General features: G+C 49.5%; 2 protein-coding genes across 24 annotated transcripts in view; one reads left to right on the forward strand and one right to left on the reverse strand.

Annotated features, from left to right (window-relative positions):
* The window catches only part of LOC125628911 (gametocyte-specific factor 1-like), a 328,021-nt gene that overhangs the window by 138,477 nt on the left and 174,655 nt on the right, over nucleotides 1-14,889 (reverse strand). The window lies entirely within an intron of this gene.
* LOC142069644 (maestro heat-like repeat-containing protein family member 2B) overlaps nucleotides 3,080-14,889 on the forward strand; it is a 33,442-nt gene continuing 21,632 nt past the window's right edge. For 4 of the 23 annotated variants that reach the window (XM_075121521.1, XM_075121522.1, XM_075121500.1 and 1 more), the window contains exons 1-6: nucleotides 3,164-3,315; nucleotides 8,312-10,062; nucleotides 11,374-11,518; nucleotides 13,547-13,692; nucleotides 14,101-14,195; nucleotides 14,534-14,661. The gene's annotated coding sequence lies outside the window, so the exon portion shown is untranslated. The other 19 variants (XM_075121507.1, XM_075121501.1, XM_075121516.1 and 16 more) reach the window with 19 other exon arrangements.

Below are 14,889 nucleotides of genomic sequence, written 5' to 3' on the forward strand. Positions count from 1 at the left end.
ATAATTCTTGACATCTGATTTGTGTCCATTTATTCTTTTACGTAGAGACTGCCCAGTTTGACCAATGTACATGGCAGAGGGGCATGTTTTTGTGTGGGGGGGTGGAGGGTGAGAAAACCTGGATTTGTGCTGGAAATGGCCCACCTGATGATCACTTTAGATAAGCTATTACCAGCAGGACAGTGGGGTGGGAGGAGGTATTGTTTCATATTCTCTGTGTATATATAAAGTCTGCTGCAGTTTCCACGATATGCATCTGATGAAGTGAGCTGTAGCTCACGAAAGCTTATGCTCTAATAAATTGGTTAGTCTCTAAGGTGCCACAAGTACTCCTTTTCTTTATGCATATTCTGAACACTGCTTGTCTGCCTAGGTTATTTAGAAGCCTTTCCCAGGCTCCGTTGCTATCACCACAATACCCCGTGACATACACTTATTGGAATCTGCCAACTCTACCTGTTCTAGTTTTAGGTTTGTCTAGATTAGGAAACAAGATTAGTATTAGCATGGAACCTCAATTTCTTTCTTAATCTAGGCAAACATTAGACAACCTTAGGCTGAAAGGATGCTAATAACTGAGGAACACACTCTGCAAGGGCAAAGAATGAGTGGTTGGCAGCATGTGAGCCGCAATTTCTGTCTATTTAATCTGTCTGTCTGGGGTTTACACTGCATGTATCATCATGGTGTCTGAGCACCTGTCTGGACAATGGCAGTGGTCCTTGTCCATAATCCCCTCCAGCCAGCACATACCCTAGGAGATGGTATCACTGGCCCCAGTAAGAGCTCCCCCTAACCAGGGCTATCACTGGAATGCATGTATTCAGCAGGTAGATCACTTCACTCCTTTGCATTTCTATTTATAGCTCTGTGTTCATGCTGGCTAAGGAGGAAAGAGATTAACTGAATACTCATAGTCTCCCAGGGAAAACCCTGCAACCACAATGTTTATCAACATGGGTCTGATTTCCCAGACAGGACTGATTCACTTTCTGGACTGTACCAGCTCCTTCCCACTTGACTAGCTGACCTGACACAGCCCACAATTCCTCCTTTGTTTGCTAGGAAAATGATCCTAAGGAAACTTGATGTGGATTCCCACTACATTGCAGCAAGTGGGAGTTCTCTTCACCAAATGCAGCCCTAGATGCACATTCTACCCAGTGTGTTGGCCAGTTCCAACCTGACATCTCTGACCCAGGGGTCCTATTTTCAGGGTCAAGACGGACACATGACTGGAAGTAAAGGGTGTCGTGTGAGAACTCCTCCAACCACCCTCTACCAATCAGGATGGGTTTCACCCCCCACCGTAGGACCACCCCGAGAGAAGATTTGACCAATCTGGGGGTGTTCCGGGGTGGAGTGAGCAGGCCGGAAGAGAGTCATGTGACCCCTCTAAGAACTCCTCCCATCACCCTCTACCAATCAGGATGGGTTTCAGCCACAGAGGACCTTCCCAAGAGTGGATTTGACCAATCGGGGGAAGGTAGTTCCGGGGCGGGATGACCCCCACAGAAGAGGGTCGTGTGACCCCTCTAAGATCTCCCCCTTTCGTCCTCTACACATTTAAATGCAGCATCACCCCCAGAAGTCCCAGCACCACATGGAAGAGGCCATTTTGTTCCAAGAATGCATGTTTTAGAAATCATGGAAACACTGAGAGAAAAGAGTGGAGCCCTTCACTGTGAGAACTTAGGACTTTGTTTAAGCCCCAAATGAGACAGAATTGAAAAAGTTCTAGCGGAGAAAGGAAAAGGGAGAAAAAAGCAGCTGCTGGTGAAATGGTTGGGGTGGGCCGATAAGTTTAACAGCTGGGTCAAAGTTTCTCAACTCTGTGACATTTAGAGGTGAATGAAAATGATTCCTCCTGCAAAAAGAGAGAGGAAGAGAGAGAGAAATGAGCAATGGCAGGTTTTACATTACTTTGCCCAGCAGCACCAGCTCTGGGGGTTTTTCCCCAAAACATCAGCTTGAACTTTACAATACTGCTAATTAAGCCCTAGGATCTCCCAGATGCCTGGGAGGTGGGGTAGTGGAAATACAACACCCGCACAGCTGGAACACTATCTAAGGATCATTGAAATAGGATAGAAAAGTTAGACTTAGACTGAAGTCATGCTCCAATAATGGTCATAGTGCAAAGATCATTCAAAGCCGCCTGTTTTCTGGAGCATGCTACTCTTTCTATATAGCAAAACTGCTTCACATTCCCAGTGGACTTTGCCCAATATTGTTTTTAAAAATGAGTACCTATTGGGAATTTCTGAGCACTCAGTGCTAATACAAATCAAGCCATTTATTTGGGGACCTAGATGTGAACTCAATAGCCTAACGTGAGGCAATCTTTTTTTTAATCAAACTTGGCTTGTATTCATGTGTTACCTATTTCCATGGTGGTGTCAGCAAGAGGGACATAAGCAATGAAATTCACTGTATATAAAGTTGCCATAAGAGTCTGAAGCTAATGCTTGTTGCTTCACTGCACTTTGGGGGAGAGCTGATCAGTTAAACAAAACACCTGCCTTTCCAGACATAATCCATTATCCAAAATTCCTCTTCATCCAAATGAATGTCACCTCCGATTTCTTCTCCAGGTCCATATACATGACCCAGCACACCACAAGACCCATCAAATGGGAGAAAAGTCTCCAGGCTCTGGCAAAGTACACATAAAGGTTTTAGCTGACAATTGATGGAACCAAGTAATCAACTCAACTTCAAACTACCATAATTTGAGCAAAGATAAAAACATGGTCCTCAAACTTTCCATCTCATTTAACTTCACTTTCTTGCTAATGTTTCAAACCACACAGGCATGTGTTAGGTCAACAACTCATAGAGCTAGACCCCCAGATTTTCCAGAGCTCTGCTTCATGTTCTGGGGAAATAGAAGATCACAGGTAGGTTCAAGCCACATTTCTACTGACCCAGCCAATCTCTTAAACTGCCAGGGACCAAGTTCTAACTTTCTGTGCCAGCTAGCTACTCCCAAGATGCTGCTGGCCAAGATTTCAAGAGCGCATCATGCTCCAGTCCCACCTCTCATACCTTCGCCATGCCCCCTTGTCATAAATATAAAGGGAAGGGTAAACCCCTTTGAAATCCCTCCTGGCCAGGGGAAAGCTCCTCTCACCTGTAAAGGGTTAAGAAGCTAAAGGTAACCTCGCTGGCACCTGACCAAAATGACCAATGAGGAGACAAGATACTTTCAAAAGCTGGGAGGAGGGAGAGAAACAAAGGGTCTGTGTGTCTGTCTATATTCTGTCTTTGCCGGGGATAGACCAGGAATGGAGTCTTAGTAAGTAATCTAGCTAGGTACGTGTTAGATTATGATTTCTTTAAATGGCTGAGAAAAGAACTGTGCTGAATAGAATAACTAATTCTGTCTGTGTATCTTTTTTGTAACTTAAGGTTTTGCCTAGAGGGGTTCTCTATGTTTTGAATCTAATTACCTTGTAAGGTATCTACCATCCTGATTTTACAGGGGGGATTTCTTTATTTCTATTTACTTCTATTTTTATTAAAAGTCTTCTTGTAAGAAAACTGAATGCTTTTTCATTGTTCTCAGATCCAAGGTGGGCCCCTTACTGAATGAGGGAGGCAACCTAGTGACAGAGGATGTGGAAAAAGCTAATGTACTCAATGCTTTTTTTGCCTCTGTCTTCACGAACAAGGTCAGCTCCCAGACTGCTGCGCTGGGCATCACAAAATGGGGAAGAGATGGCCAGCCCTCTGTGGAGATAGAGGTGGTTAGGGACTATTTAGAAAAGCTGGACGTGCACAAGTCCATGGGGCCGGATGAGTTGCATCCGAGAGTCCTGAAGGAATTGGCGGCTGTGATTGCAGAGCCATTGGCCATTATCTTTGAAAACTCGTGGCGAACTGGGGAAGTCCCGGATGACTGGAAAAAGGCTAATGTAGTGCCCATCTTTAAAAAAGGGAAGAAGGAGGATCCGGGGAACTACAGGCCAGTCAGCCTCACCTCAGTCCCTGGAAAAATCATGGAGCAGGTCCTCAAAGAATCAATCCTGATGCACTTGCATGAGAGGAAAGTGATCAGGAACAGCCAGCATGGATTCACCAAGGGAAGGTCATGCCTGACTAATCTAATTGCCTTCTATGATGAGATTACTGGTTCTGTGGATGAAGGGAAAGCAGTGGATGTATTGTTTCTTGACTTTAGCAAAGCTTTTGACACGGTCTCCCACAGTATTCTTGTCAGCAAGTTAAGGAAGTATGGGCTGGATGAATGCACTATAAGGTGGGTAGAAAGCTGGCTAGATTGTCGGGCTCAACGGGTAGTGATCAATGGCTCCATGTCTAGATGGCAGCCGGTATCAAGTGGAGTGCCCCAAGGGTCGGTCCTGGGGCCGGTTTTGTTCAATATCTTCATAAATGATCTGGAGGATGGTGTGGATTGCACTCTCAGCAAATTTGCGGATGATACTAAACTGGGAGGAGTGGTAGATACGCTGGAGGGGAGGGATAGGATACAGAAGGACCTAGACAAATTGGAGGATTGGGCCAAAAGAAATCTGATGAGGTTCAATAAGGATAAGTGCAGGGTCCTGCACTTAGGATGGAAGAATCCAATGCACCGCTACAGACTAGGGACCGAATGGCTAGGCAGCAGTTCTGCGGAAAAGGACCTAGGGGTGAGAGTGGACGAGAAGCTGGATATGAGTCAGCAGTGTGCCCCTGTTGCCAAGAAGGCCAATGGCATTTTGGGATGTATAAGTAGGGGCATAGCGAGCAGATCGAGGGACGTGATTGTTCCCCTCTATTCGACATTGGTGAGGCCTCATCTGGAGTACTGTGTCCAGTTTTGGGCCCCACACTACAAGAAGGATGTGGATAAATTGGAGAGAGTCCAGCGAAGGGCAACAAAAATGATTAGGGGTCTAGAACACATGACTTATGAGGAGAGGCTGAGGGAGCTGGGATTGTTTAGCCTGCAGAAGAGAAGAATGAGGGGGGATTTGATAGCTGCTTTCAACTACCTGAAAGGGGGTTCCAAAGAGGATGGCTCTAGACTATTCTCAATGGTAGCAGATGACAGAACGAGGAGTAATGGTCTCAAGTTGCAGTGGGGGAGGTTTAGATTGGATATTAGGAAAAACTTTTTCACTAAGAGGGTGGTGAAACACTGGAATGCGTTACCTAGGGAGGTGGTAGAATCTCCTTCCTTAGAGGTTTTTAAGGTCAGGCTTGACAAAGCCCTGGCTGGGATGATTTAACTGGGAATTGGTCCTGCTTCGAGCAGGGGGTTGGACTAGATGACCTTCAGGGGTTCCTTCCAACCCTGATATTCTATGATTCTATGATTTTGCTCTTAAAACAATGTTGCAGCCACAGATAATGCCTTATAGTGTAAGGTTTGCTGACGCCAAGTTAAAGATAATAGGAGAGAAACAACTACAAGGCCAGACAGAACGTGCTGGTTGTTTAAGTTCCTAGGAATGCTTGTTAGAGGTTGCAGGAAATAAACATTGTTGTAACCCATATAAGGAAGGCAGAGTATTTGTGCAAAGTTTTAATTGGCTGATGTGCAGTGCAGTAGCATTAAGGAATATAAAAGTGTGTGTAATGGATTTGAGATTCTATTCTCCCTGTACCTTGTTTGCAGCTGCAAATAAACTTTTCTCCTTCTCCACCCCGTTGTGATTATTGCGTGAAACACACCGGGATAACGACCCCCTGCTGTTGTTTTGCCTCTCGGCACTGGGTGCCGGCAACAAGAGCATCCCTAGGCTCGAGTGGCTAGGGCAACTGGGCTCAGTTTAAAAAACCTGCAAGCTCCCTGTCTCTTTCTTTCATCACTTCCCACTCGGGCTCCCAAAGACTCCTCACCACAAAACCAAGTTGTTTCAGATAGTCGGTCTTGAGCTGCGTCTTGTAATAAAGAAACCCAAAAGTTGTCCCCGTCATAGGGTTTTGTGCTTTTTCACAATGACAGGTGGCACAACCGTGGAAAAGAACACCCGTTAAACTCTAAGGCTGTGTGTACCCTGTCAACACTGGCATAACCGTCTAAAGAGTAGGGGCCTACCTGTAGTTCCCCACCCTGTAAAGCATGCCGTATTTGTATAGTTTCTTTGTGAGAGGTATACAACAGCCACTGAATAGATGGGGTCAAATATCTTTTTCTGCCTGTGATCATTGTCTGGAGGGAGAAGAGCTACCGAGTTAGGCTCCAAAAACATAAACCTGTACATAGCCATGCAGACAGATGCCAGTGTTATGTACCAGAATGGATCTATACACCGTTTTATCTCAGTGAATTTATCAGGTTCTCTCTCTACTAGATCTCCCTTCTCCATCATTTTCATAATCTCTTTTCTGTATAGGATACAAGGCTGTCTCAAAATTTTGACATCCTGCTGACAGTAATACGTGAGCTCTTTCTGCGAGTCAAACGTCTTCTCCCTGTGGGCCTGCTACCAGTTGAGAAACTCTGCTTTTTCCCTAGGCATCATGCTTTCTACACCATAGTGCTCCACACCGGGCATAGGCCGCACGTCATTTTGATTTTCTAAAGTGTTAATGTTAGTGGCAGGGAACTGATGTACAGAAGGGCTAAGTGACTATCGCTCTCCCTGCCCCTATCCCTTTCACTTCTTTCTTCTCTAAGTCCTTGCTCCTCTTCCTGATGTTTCCCCCTTCTTGCTTCCCACCCATGTCCCTTTTCCCATCTCTCTCTGCTCACCACCTCCTGGCGTCTGTCTAGTGCCTGCTCCCACCCACACACTCAAAGTGGCAGAGGAGGTTCCCCCTCCTTGGGTGGGAAGGGTTGCCTAGTGGTTAAGGCACAGGCCTCAGGCTCAGGTGTTCTGTGTTTGATTCTCTGCTTTGCCACAGACTCCCTGCTTAGCCTTGGGAAAGTCACTTCACCACTGCGTACCCTAGATCCCACCTGCCAATGGGGCTAATGCTGACCCTGCTTCCCAGGCTAAATCCACTCATGGTTGTGTGGTGATGGTGGGGGGGAGAATGGAGATACCAAGGTGGGTAGATTTGGGCTGAATTTCTCCACATCCTGAGAGAGAGCCAGCTCCACAGGGGGGACGGGAGACCCACAGAGTGGGGTCAGGGCTTCAGCCACTAGGGTGGCTGGGGCTGCCGAGCTGGGGGCTTCAGCCCCACACCTCCTGCCGGGCCCCAGGGCTTCTCCTCCCCCTGCACCCAGCGTGGCTCCTGCCGGGCCCCAGGGCTTCTCCTCCCCCTGCACCCAGCGTGGCTCCTGCCGGGCTCCGGGGCTTCTCCTCCCCCTGCACCCAGCATGGCTCCTGACAGGCTCCGGGGCTTCTCCTCCCCCTGCACCCAGCGTGGCTCCTGCCGGGCTCCGGGGCTTCTCCTCCCCCTGCACCCAGCGTGGCTCCAGCCGGGCTCTGGGGCTTCTCCTCCTCCTGCACCCAGCGTGGCTCCTGCCGGGCTCTGGGGCTTCTCCTCCCCCTGCACCCAGCGTGGCTCCTGCCGGGCTCCGGGGCTTCTCCTCCCCCTGCACCCAGTGTGGTTCCTGCCAGACTCCAGGGCTTCTCCTCCCCTGAATCCACCACTGCACCCAACCCCAGCCCTAGCCTAACTGGGCTTCCTTGGGTCACCTGTTGCCTGTTGTAGCCAGAGTTGAGCCTGGCTGGGAGGGCGCAACCATTCAGGTGGATGCCATGGCCATCAGCCCAAAAGGTGTGGGGTGGCCCTAGGTGAGCAGGGGCTGGCTGTGCTGCTGCTGATAGCCCAGCACTCCTGCCCACGCCAACCCTAAGGCTTTTTTTTTTTTTTTTTTTTTTTTTTGAGACTCCCTCAGCCCCTGCTGGAGCAGGGAGACACAAAACCATTGATCTGAGCCTGCCCACCAAACAGCAGGCTACCCATGTGAAACAGCTCATCTGCTGAGGCACCTGCAAAACAGTTGATCCCTAGCGGCCAACAGCTGGTCATCAAAGGGGGTGCTGAGCACCCCCTTTTTTTCTGTGGGTGCTCCAGCCCCGGAGCACCCACGGAGTCAGCAGCTATGTACCTTCTCTTGCCTGGGTGGGAGTGTGGCCTGGGATGGGAGGAGGGGGCTGCCTCTCCAAAGTGACTAATGGTCTTTGTGACTGACCTCACTGCTCTCAAAGGAGTAGACTCCTGGGGTATTGCAGCCCCAGGGATGACAAGAGGGAACATTGGGAGCAGATCATGCACTGAGCTCCTGTCGGTGTGTAGCTTGCACTTCCTGCACACCTGTTGGGGAGGAGGAGCTGCTCTGGCTGGGGCAGGGATGGGGAGGGACTTGAACCCAGACTCACGCCTGCTCTCTGCTCGGTTCCAGGATAGCCAAGCTCTGCAGGTGGCGCCAGAGCCTGAGGGAAGCAGCCGCCATCTTCCCCAGGAGCAGAGCAGTCCCTCTGTCCCCGCTGGCGGGGAAGCCACCTCCTGGCCTGGCTGGGAGCTGAAGTGCCCAGCCTTCCGAGTTTCCTTTGCTACCTACTGGAGCAGGTGCCAGGCCCAAATGGAGCTGGCCCAGGATGCAGCTGGACGGGCGGGACCCAGCCCAGGAGCGGAGCCGGGCAGGACGGCTCTGTGGCCTCTTGTGTGGGATTCACGGGCTCCAGGAATCTAGCCCTGATTCCCAGCAGGAGTCCTCGCCTGAGGATGTGATTTCTTCCCTTGCAGCCCGTTCTTCTCCTGATCAACTGATAGCATTTCTGCACTCACAGCTGAAGATTTAGAATCAGGCTGTTTGTGTGGCATCTTTGAATCTGCTCAGAGCTATTGTTGGTGCTGACTGTAAGATATAGGAAGTGTCCATGGGGCCTGAATCTCTCACGCTCTTTTGTCTCCTTTGGATCTCACACAGGAGCTCATTGAGGAGCTGCCTGATGACTCTCCACCTGGTGCCATCCTTGCCAACTCCCTGATCACTGTGGGCAACCTCAGGTAGCGAGACACTTCCCCCCCCCCCGGCTCCCCTAACCCCATTGCTGCTCCGGGCCAGGGCTGGGAGTCCCTGCTCCTCTCTGTCCCCAGTCACCTCCCAAGGGTGGCTCCTCTGGCAGAGGTGGCCCGGAAAATTTACTCTCTCCTGGCTGGGCTGTTCTTTTTGCTTCAGTAATGTTACAGGAGCCTTGGTGAGAGGCTTACTCTTGGGGTCAGATAAGGAGGGGCAGCAGGGCCAGGGAACAGGCGCTATTCCTGCCCTGCCACTATCGGTCTGTGAGGCCTTGGCCTCTTCATTCCCTGACTTGGTGCCTCAGTTTCCATTCTCTCCAACCTGTGCCTATTTCCCTGCAGTTTTATGTTGATTTTGGTGCCAATCCCACCTCCACATTGCACAGTCTAATACAGGCCCCTTTCCCTTGCCAGCACAATGAATCCTGCCCTAAAGCTGGAGACCCACCTCCTGTGAGCTGCCCTGCATGCCGTCTTCACCCTGGGCACGGAGAAGGACACCACCCAACTCCAAGGAGCAGGAGTGGTGTCTGGGCCCTACTCCCTTGATTCACTAGAGCTCCAGAGATATGGGTGGGGTGGGCAGAGATGGAACAAGTTGCAGAGTTGGATCCTTTCCTCCAGGGGGATCATGTTACCCCTCCCTGGGGGATTCCTTCCTTCCTTGCACATGCTGTGTCCCGCCCAGCTTCCATCCACAGCAGCTTGGATGGAAGCTGGCACTCCTGCGAGGCCCTCCGCAGAGGCCTGCTTAGGTCATGGATCAAAGAGCCAGCTGGCATCCTATCATGAACCCTTGCTAATTGCCTGCAGTGGGATGTGAATGAGAGCGGCCAGGATATGTGTCTGGGGGTCTCACCAGTGCTTCCCAGAGACCCCTCTTCCCATCCTGCGGCAGGGGTAGCCCTGGTTTCTAGCTACAACACCTATAGACTCTGGATTCAAACTAAAGCCGACAAAAAGGATAGGTGAGATGGAAGACTTTAGAGGGTAACATTCTGCTGCCAACAAGGAAGGGCATTGGTGCATGCCCAACAGAGACCCAGCTCTTCCTCGTGCCCGGCTTTCCTGGCCAGTTAGCCGCCACAAGCTACAAACCCAAGTCACAAACTCAAGCTACATTCAGGACTGGTAACTATCTAGCAGCTGCAGAACATTTTGTGTGTGTGCGTGGGTGTGTGTGTACATAGGTATTAGTTATTGGTCATAAACAAAATTGTGTTATAATAAACGTGACATCTTGTCTTGCCCCTGAAACAATCCTGTGTAGTTTTGTCTGCATAACACCTGTGGCAGGTGTAGCCCCAGTTTCCCTAACTCTGACCCATGGCTCTCCCTTGCTTTGCAGGCTCTGCACAAAGTATTGCCAGAGCTCGTGGGTGCCATGCTGGGGTACCTGCTGGCAGGGTCCCCAGACACAGACAGGCTCCACTACATCTTGGAGTTGAGCCCCATGTGGAGAAGCAGGGGGCAATTTTAACTGAACTTTTAGGAGGAATGGTAAGGAGAGACTGGAAGATCCATTTTTCCAGTCTGTCCTCCTAGCTGGGCCCCCAGTGGGCTGTCCTGGGTCCGGGCAGTTGGTGCAATGAAGTGTCAGGCCCTTCCTCCTTGAAGTGAGATCCAGGATATGGTCCTCAGAAGAGGCACAGGCTCCTTCCTAGAGAAACAGGAAGGCTGCAGGGAATCAGTCCTTCTCTCCGACAGGGCCTGAGATTCCTGGGGGGATTGTGCTCACAGTCACTTCCTTCAGCCCACCAAAGAGTTTAGAGCCGGTAAGGGATCTGTCTCCTTCCTGGTGAGCTGTTCAGGAATCAAGAGTTCAAGGAGGATGGGACCAGCCCCGAAACCGAACATCTCCCAATCTAGAGAGACAATGACAATTTGTGACCTGCAGAATACAAGCATTGTCCTGGGGGCAAGAATCCCCTTCTAAAGCTCTATGATCAATGACTTAGATATTCTCAACCCCCCCTCCCCCCCCCCCGCCCCGGGTGCACAATCTCTCAGCCCCCTGGGGATGGGAAGGAGCTCATTTGCACAGAACGTGCACCTGTTCATTGATCCTCACCTGCCTCCTTCCCCCACAGCATGTCAACTTCTGGTTAGTGTCCAGGGTGTCCCAGGAGAGAGCCAGAGCCATTAGGAGCAGCACAGCCCTGCTCAGATTCACCATCACCCTCCCTGAGTTTGACATAAGTGATCTCTGACCCCAGGTGTAGGCAGGCTGGCTCCAATGGGCTGTAGGCTCTGCTGTGCACGGGCTGTGGGTTAGGAGTGTTGCCCTTCGGGAGGTGAGTCAGAGCAGGGAATGAGCTAGGCTTCAGTCAAGTTTTTTTTTAAAGGAGAAGCTACTTGACAGGGAGGGATTCAGACAGCAGGATACTGGAGGTGGGGGAACGGAAATAGCTCCGTACTGAGCAGTCTCGCTCTTCTCTGCAGGTGTTATGGCCAAGGCTGCTGGAGTATGTGGTGCCAGCTCAGTACACGGGTACTTTGAAGCCTCTTTGCAGATGCCTGAGGGAACTGGCTGAGAAAAAGCAGCGGGAAGGAGAAGTAGCTGCTTGCCTCGACTACAGTGGACGAGGTTTATAAGAGAAACTCTTTCATTTCTTCTCTCCAGGCACTATGAAATGAACAGGTTCAGTCTGCTCCAGTTCTCTCATCTGCAATCAGGAGGCTAAAATGAATGAGGGATGGTCTTGTGATTACAACACGGCCATGGGAGGGAGCTAGGAAATGTGGGTTCTGTTCCCAGCTCGCCATGAAAATTCTGATGTGACCTTGGGGAAATCACTTGATCTTTCTCTCTCAGCTTCCCCACTTGTGAAATGAAGGAGTAATTAATGCCAACCTCACAGAGGTGCTGTGAGGCAAAATTCATTCATGTTTGTGAAGCATTTTGAGATGCTCAGAATGAAAGCACTATGGAAAGGAGGTGTATGTAATCAAAAGGTGTCATGTAAAGCCTTTACTGGATGCCTGTGCCACACTGCTCCTCATAATCATTGTACAGTGACTGGATGGATAATATCTAAAGCATTATGGTTGTCTACTGAAATTGATGCTTTGAAGGTCTGTGAATTGGGGCTGGTCACCAGAAAGGTGATAAAGAAGTTTCTTTCAGGCAGGAGATGCCTGAATGGCTGTATGTAGACTGAGTAATTATTCACAGTGGATGCTAATCAATAGAGCAAAATTCTAATCAAGTGATTGCAAAGTCTCCAGAGGAGATTCAATACACGAAAAACAAACAAACAATAGGGGGTACCGTGTTTAGAAGTGAAGAGAATGGATGCTTGGAACTGAATCTGGAGGTCCAGAGGTATCCTGCACCAGGTATCCTTCTCCTATTGGGTGAACTGCTAGCTGGCTTGTCTTATGAATGGAGGATCACATGTAGTCTGGGTGTTTCATGCTGGGAGAGAGAGATTTGGGGGAGCCATCCTTTGTGAGACAGGGGAATGTTTGGTTATTTAAGTTGAAGCTCTAGAAGTGTGTTAGGATTTTATTTTTATGTAACCATTTGTGTACATTATTTTTTCTTGCTGCTTCTCAAATCTCTGATCTTTGTGAATTAAACTCTACTTGTTTTCACTATCAACGTATCTAAGTGTGTGAAATGGAGCGGTGATGCTGAGGTGAAACTGGTAAGGTGGTGTCTAGCAAACCTCTGAATTCTGTGAGTGTCCAGTGGAACAGGGGCTGGACATTCTGGGGATGCACAGAGGGCTGGGCGGTTGGAGGGTACCGATTGCTTATCTGTAGAAGGACAGTGGAGCCTGGATGGGGTGAGAAGAGTGTGCTTGTGTTTCCTGTGACTGGCAGAGTCAGGAGCTGACACTTGGCAGACACAGAGAAGGCTTCCTCATGGTAAGGGCAGGTGGTGGTGAGGTCCCTCACAACCCTGGGTACCCTCGGGAGGTGTCATAAAGGGTCCATAGCACTTCAGAGAATGCCTGGTCCTTTGTAGTCCAGGGCCCTTTGTTCAAAGTTGACTAGACCCATCTTCCATCCACTCTAAAATCACTCCTCAATGGTCAGATGTCTTGGCTCCATCTCATTCTCTAACTCACTGTCCATCTGGGTTTGGGGACTGAGAGGAATCCTCAGGCAAAGGTTCAAGAAGAACAGGCAGAGGAAGTCTGGGTTGTCGATATTTATAGTTCTCAAGAGGGAAATCTTCCCATGACACCTGAATATTGGAAAGTTTAGAACAGAGAACAAAGAAGCAAAACAAACAAACAAAAACCCAAACAAACCCCACAACAACCCCAAAATTCTTGCAATTAGCCATCTGCTTTAACTCTGGTTTTACACGCAGTTCCTAAGCACATCTCTGGAGATGATAGACGACCATGGCTGTGTTAGTTCTGTTAGTTTTTGTTTATTTCAGGACCCTATTTTCAGAAAACTGCAGGGAGCCAACAGAAGTCTCCCAAGATTCCCTCAGTGTAGCCCATCTATCAGAGCTTATATAAAAAATGATTACAGAAACCACCACTGAAACAACGGATCTTTTATTAACTAGGGGGAATTGGAATGGGATGAAGCAAGGGAATGGGGGGGAAACAATTAATACTGAACAGATTCAACCACACACTCTTTCACACAGGAATTACGATGGGATGAGTGATAACTGGTCTCTGTAGACCCTGTCCAGAAGCTGCTGTTGAGACCAAGAACACCGACCTCCCGGACCATGATCACCACTGGAACCGCTGCCACAGCGGAGGGTGGGGATGGACGACGATGCATCAGGTGAGAGGCCTAACTAGCTTCCCACCCTGACCCCCTTTGCGACGTCCTGTCTGCGAGTGTGAGCCCTAATCACTCGAGGTAAAACCCCGTGAAGGTAGGTATGCTTCCCTTAAAATTACAGACATACCCCAACAATAAACCAGACCTTTTCCCTTTGGAGGTGAGCCCTTGTCTAGGCGGATAACGGGGTCTGACTGCTTCCCAAGGTCTGAAGCAAGCAGCAACCTCCTCTCAGCCTCTCTCCCCATCCCCCATTGCCTAGCAACGGGCCACTAGATTTCCCGCCTCTTCGTTCCTGAAGGGAACGAGAAGGCTGTCCAACATGGCGGATGACTTGTCCTTTTACAAACACAAAATGGCGGACCATCATAAACACCATTACCAAGTATCCGCTCATAATTTGAATAGGTGGAACTCACACCTAGAGCAGCCAGAGAAGCCTTGAGTTGAGCCGGCAGATGGCCAGCTATGCCAGCCCCTCCAAAGAGATGGTTTGTCCTCTGGTAAGGCTTAGTTTCTAGTTACTTTCCCTTGAAATTCTGGCTGGAGGGCTGCATAAGGCTTCTCTCAAGGCTTCATTACTTTATATTCTATTCTGCATGTAAAATTTGTTTGTACTTATTCGCTGCTCTTTTGCCCCCCACCCTTCCAATATTTGCTTGGACAAGCTGCTTGTCTGTACTGCATTGTTGGTTCTCTGGCTGGGCTAGATGATAGGATGTTTCTGCAACATGGTGCTTGGACTTGGCTCAGTTCTTCCTTCCTGAATGTTGCCGAGCTGAGTCTGTACTGAGAGGCACGTTGTGTTACTGATATCTCAGTGCTGGTCTCTTTCTTTCAGAGCTTCCTGTATAAGGCGCTAGGAACGTCCTTAGCAGCTTGTGAGGACCTGGTCCGTGTGAAATCACAAATTCATACACTTCTGAATTCATACAGACAACAGATTATATGGAAGCCCCTGAGAGACAGGTGAGGACTCTGTCCCTCCCACTCTTTACCAAGTAATTCCTGAATGCTCCCTGTGGGGCTCTGCTCTGAGTTGGCCTGGGACAGATGCCATTTTGTTTCCTATCCTCTTCATTGCTATTTCACTCAGCCCCCGCTCCCCATGTGTCTCAGGCCTGATTTTCACTTTACGCCACTTCAGGTGAAAGGAGTGCACTCGTGGGATCTATCAGAAAACCTGGTTCGATCCTA

The sequence above is a fragment of the Caretta caretta genome, chromosome 20 (genome assembly GCF_965140235.1).
Source record: "Caretta caretta isolate rCarCar2 chromosome 20, rCarCar1.hap1, whole genome shotgun sequence".
In the NCBI taxonomy this organism is placed as follows: Eukaryota; Metazoa; Chordata; order Testudines; family Cheloniidae; genus Caretta; species Caretta caretta.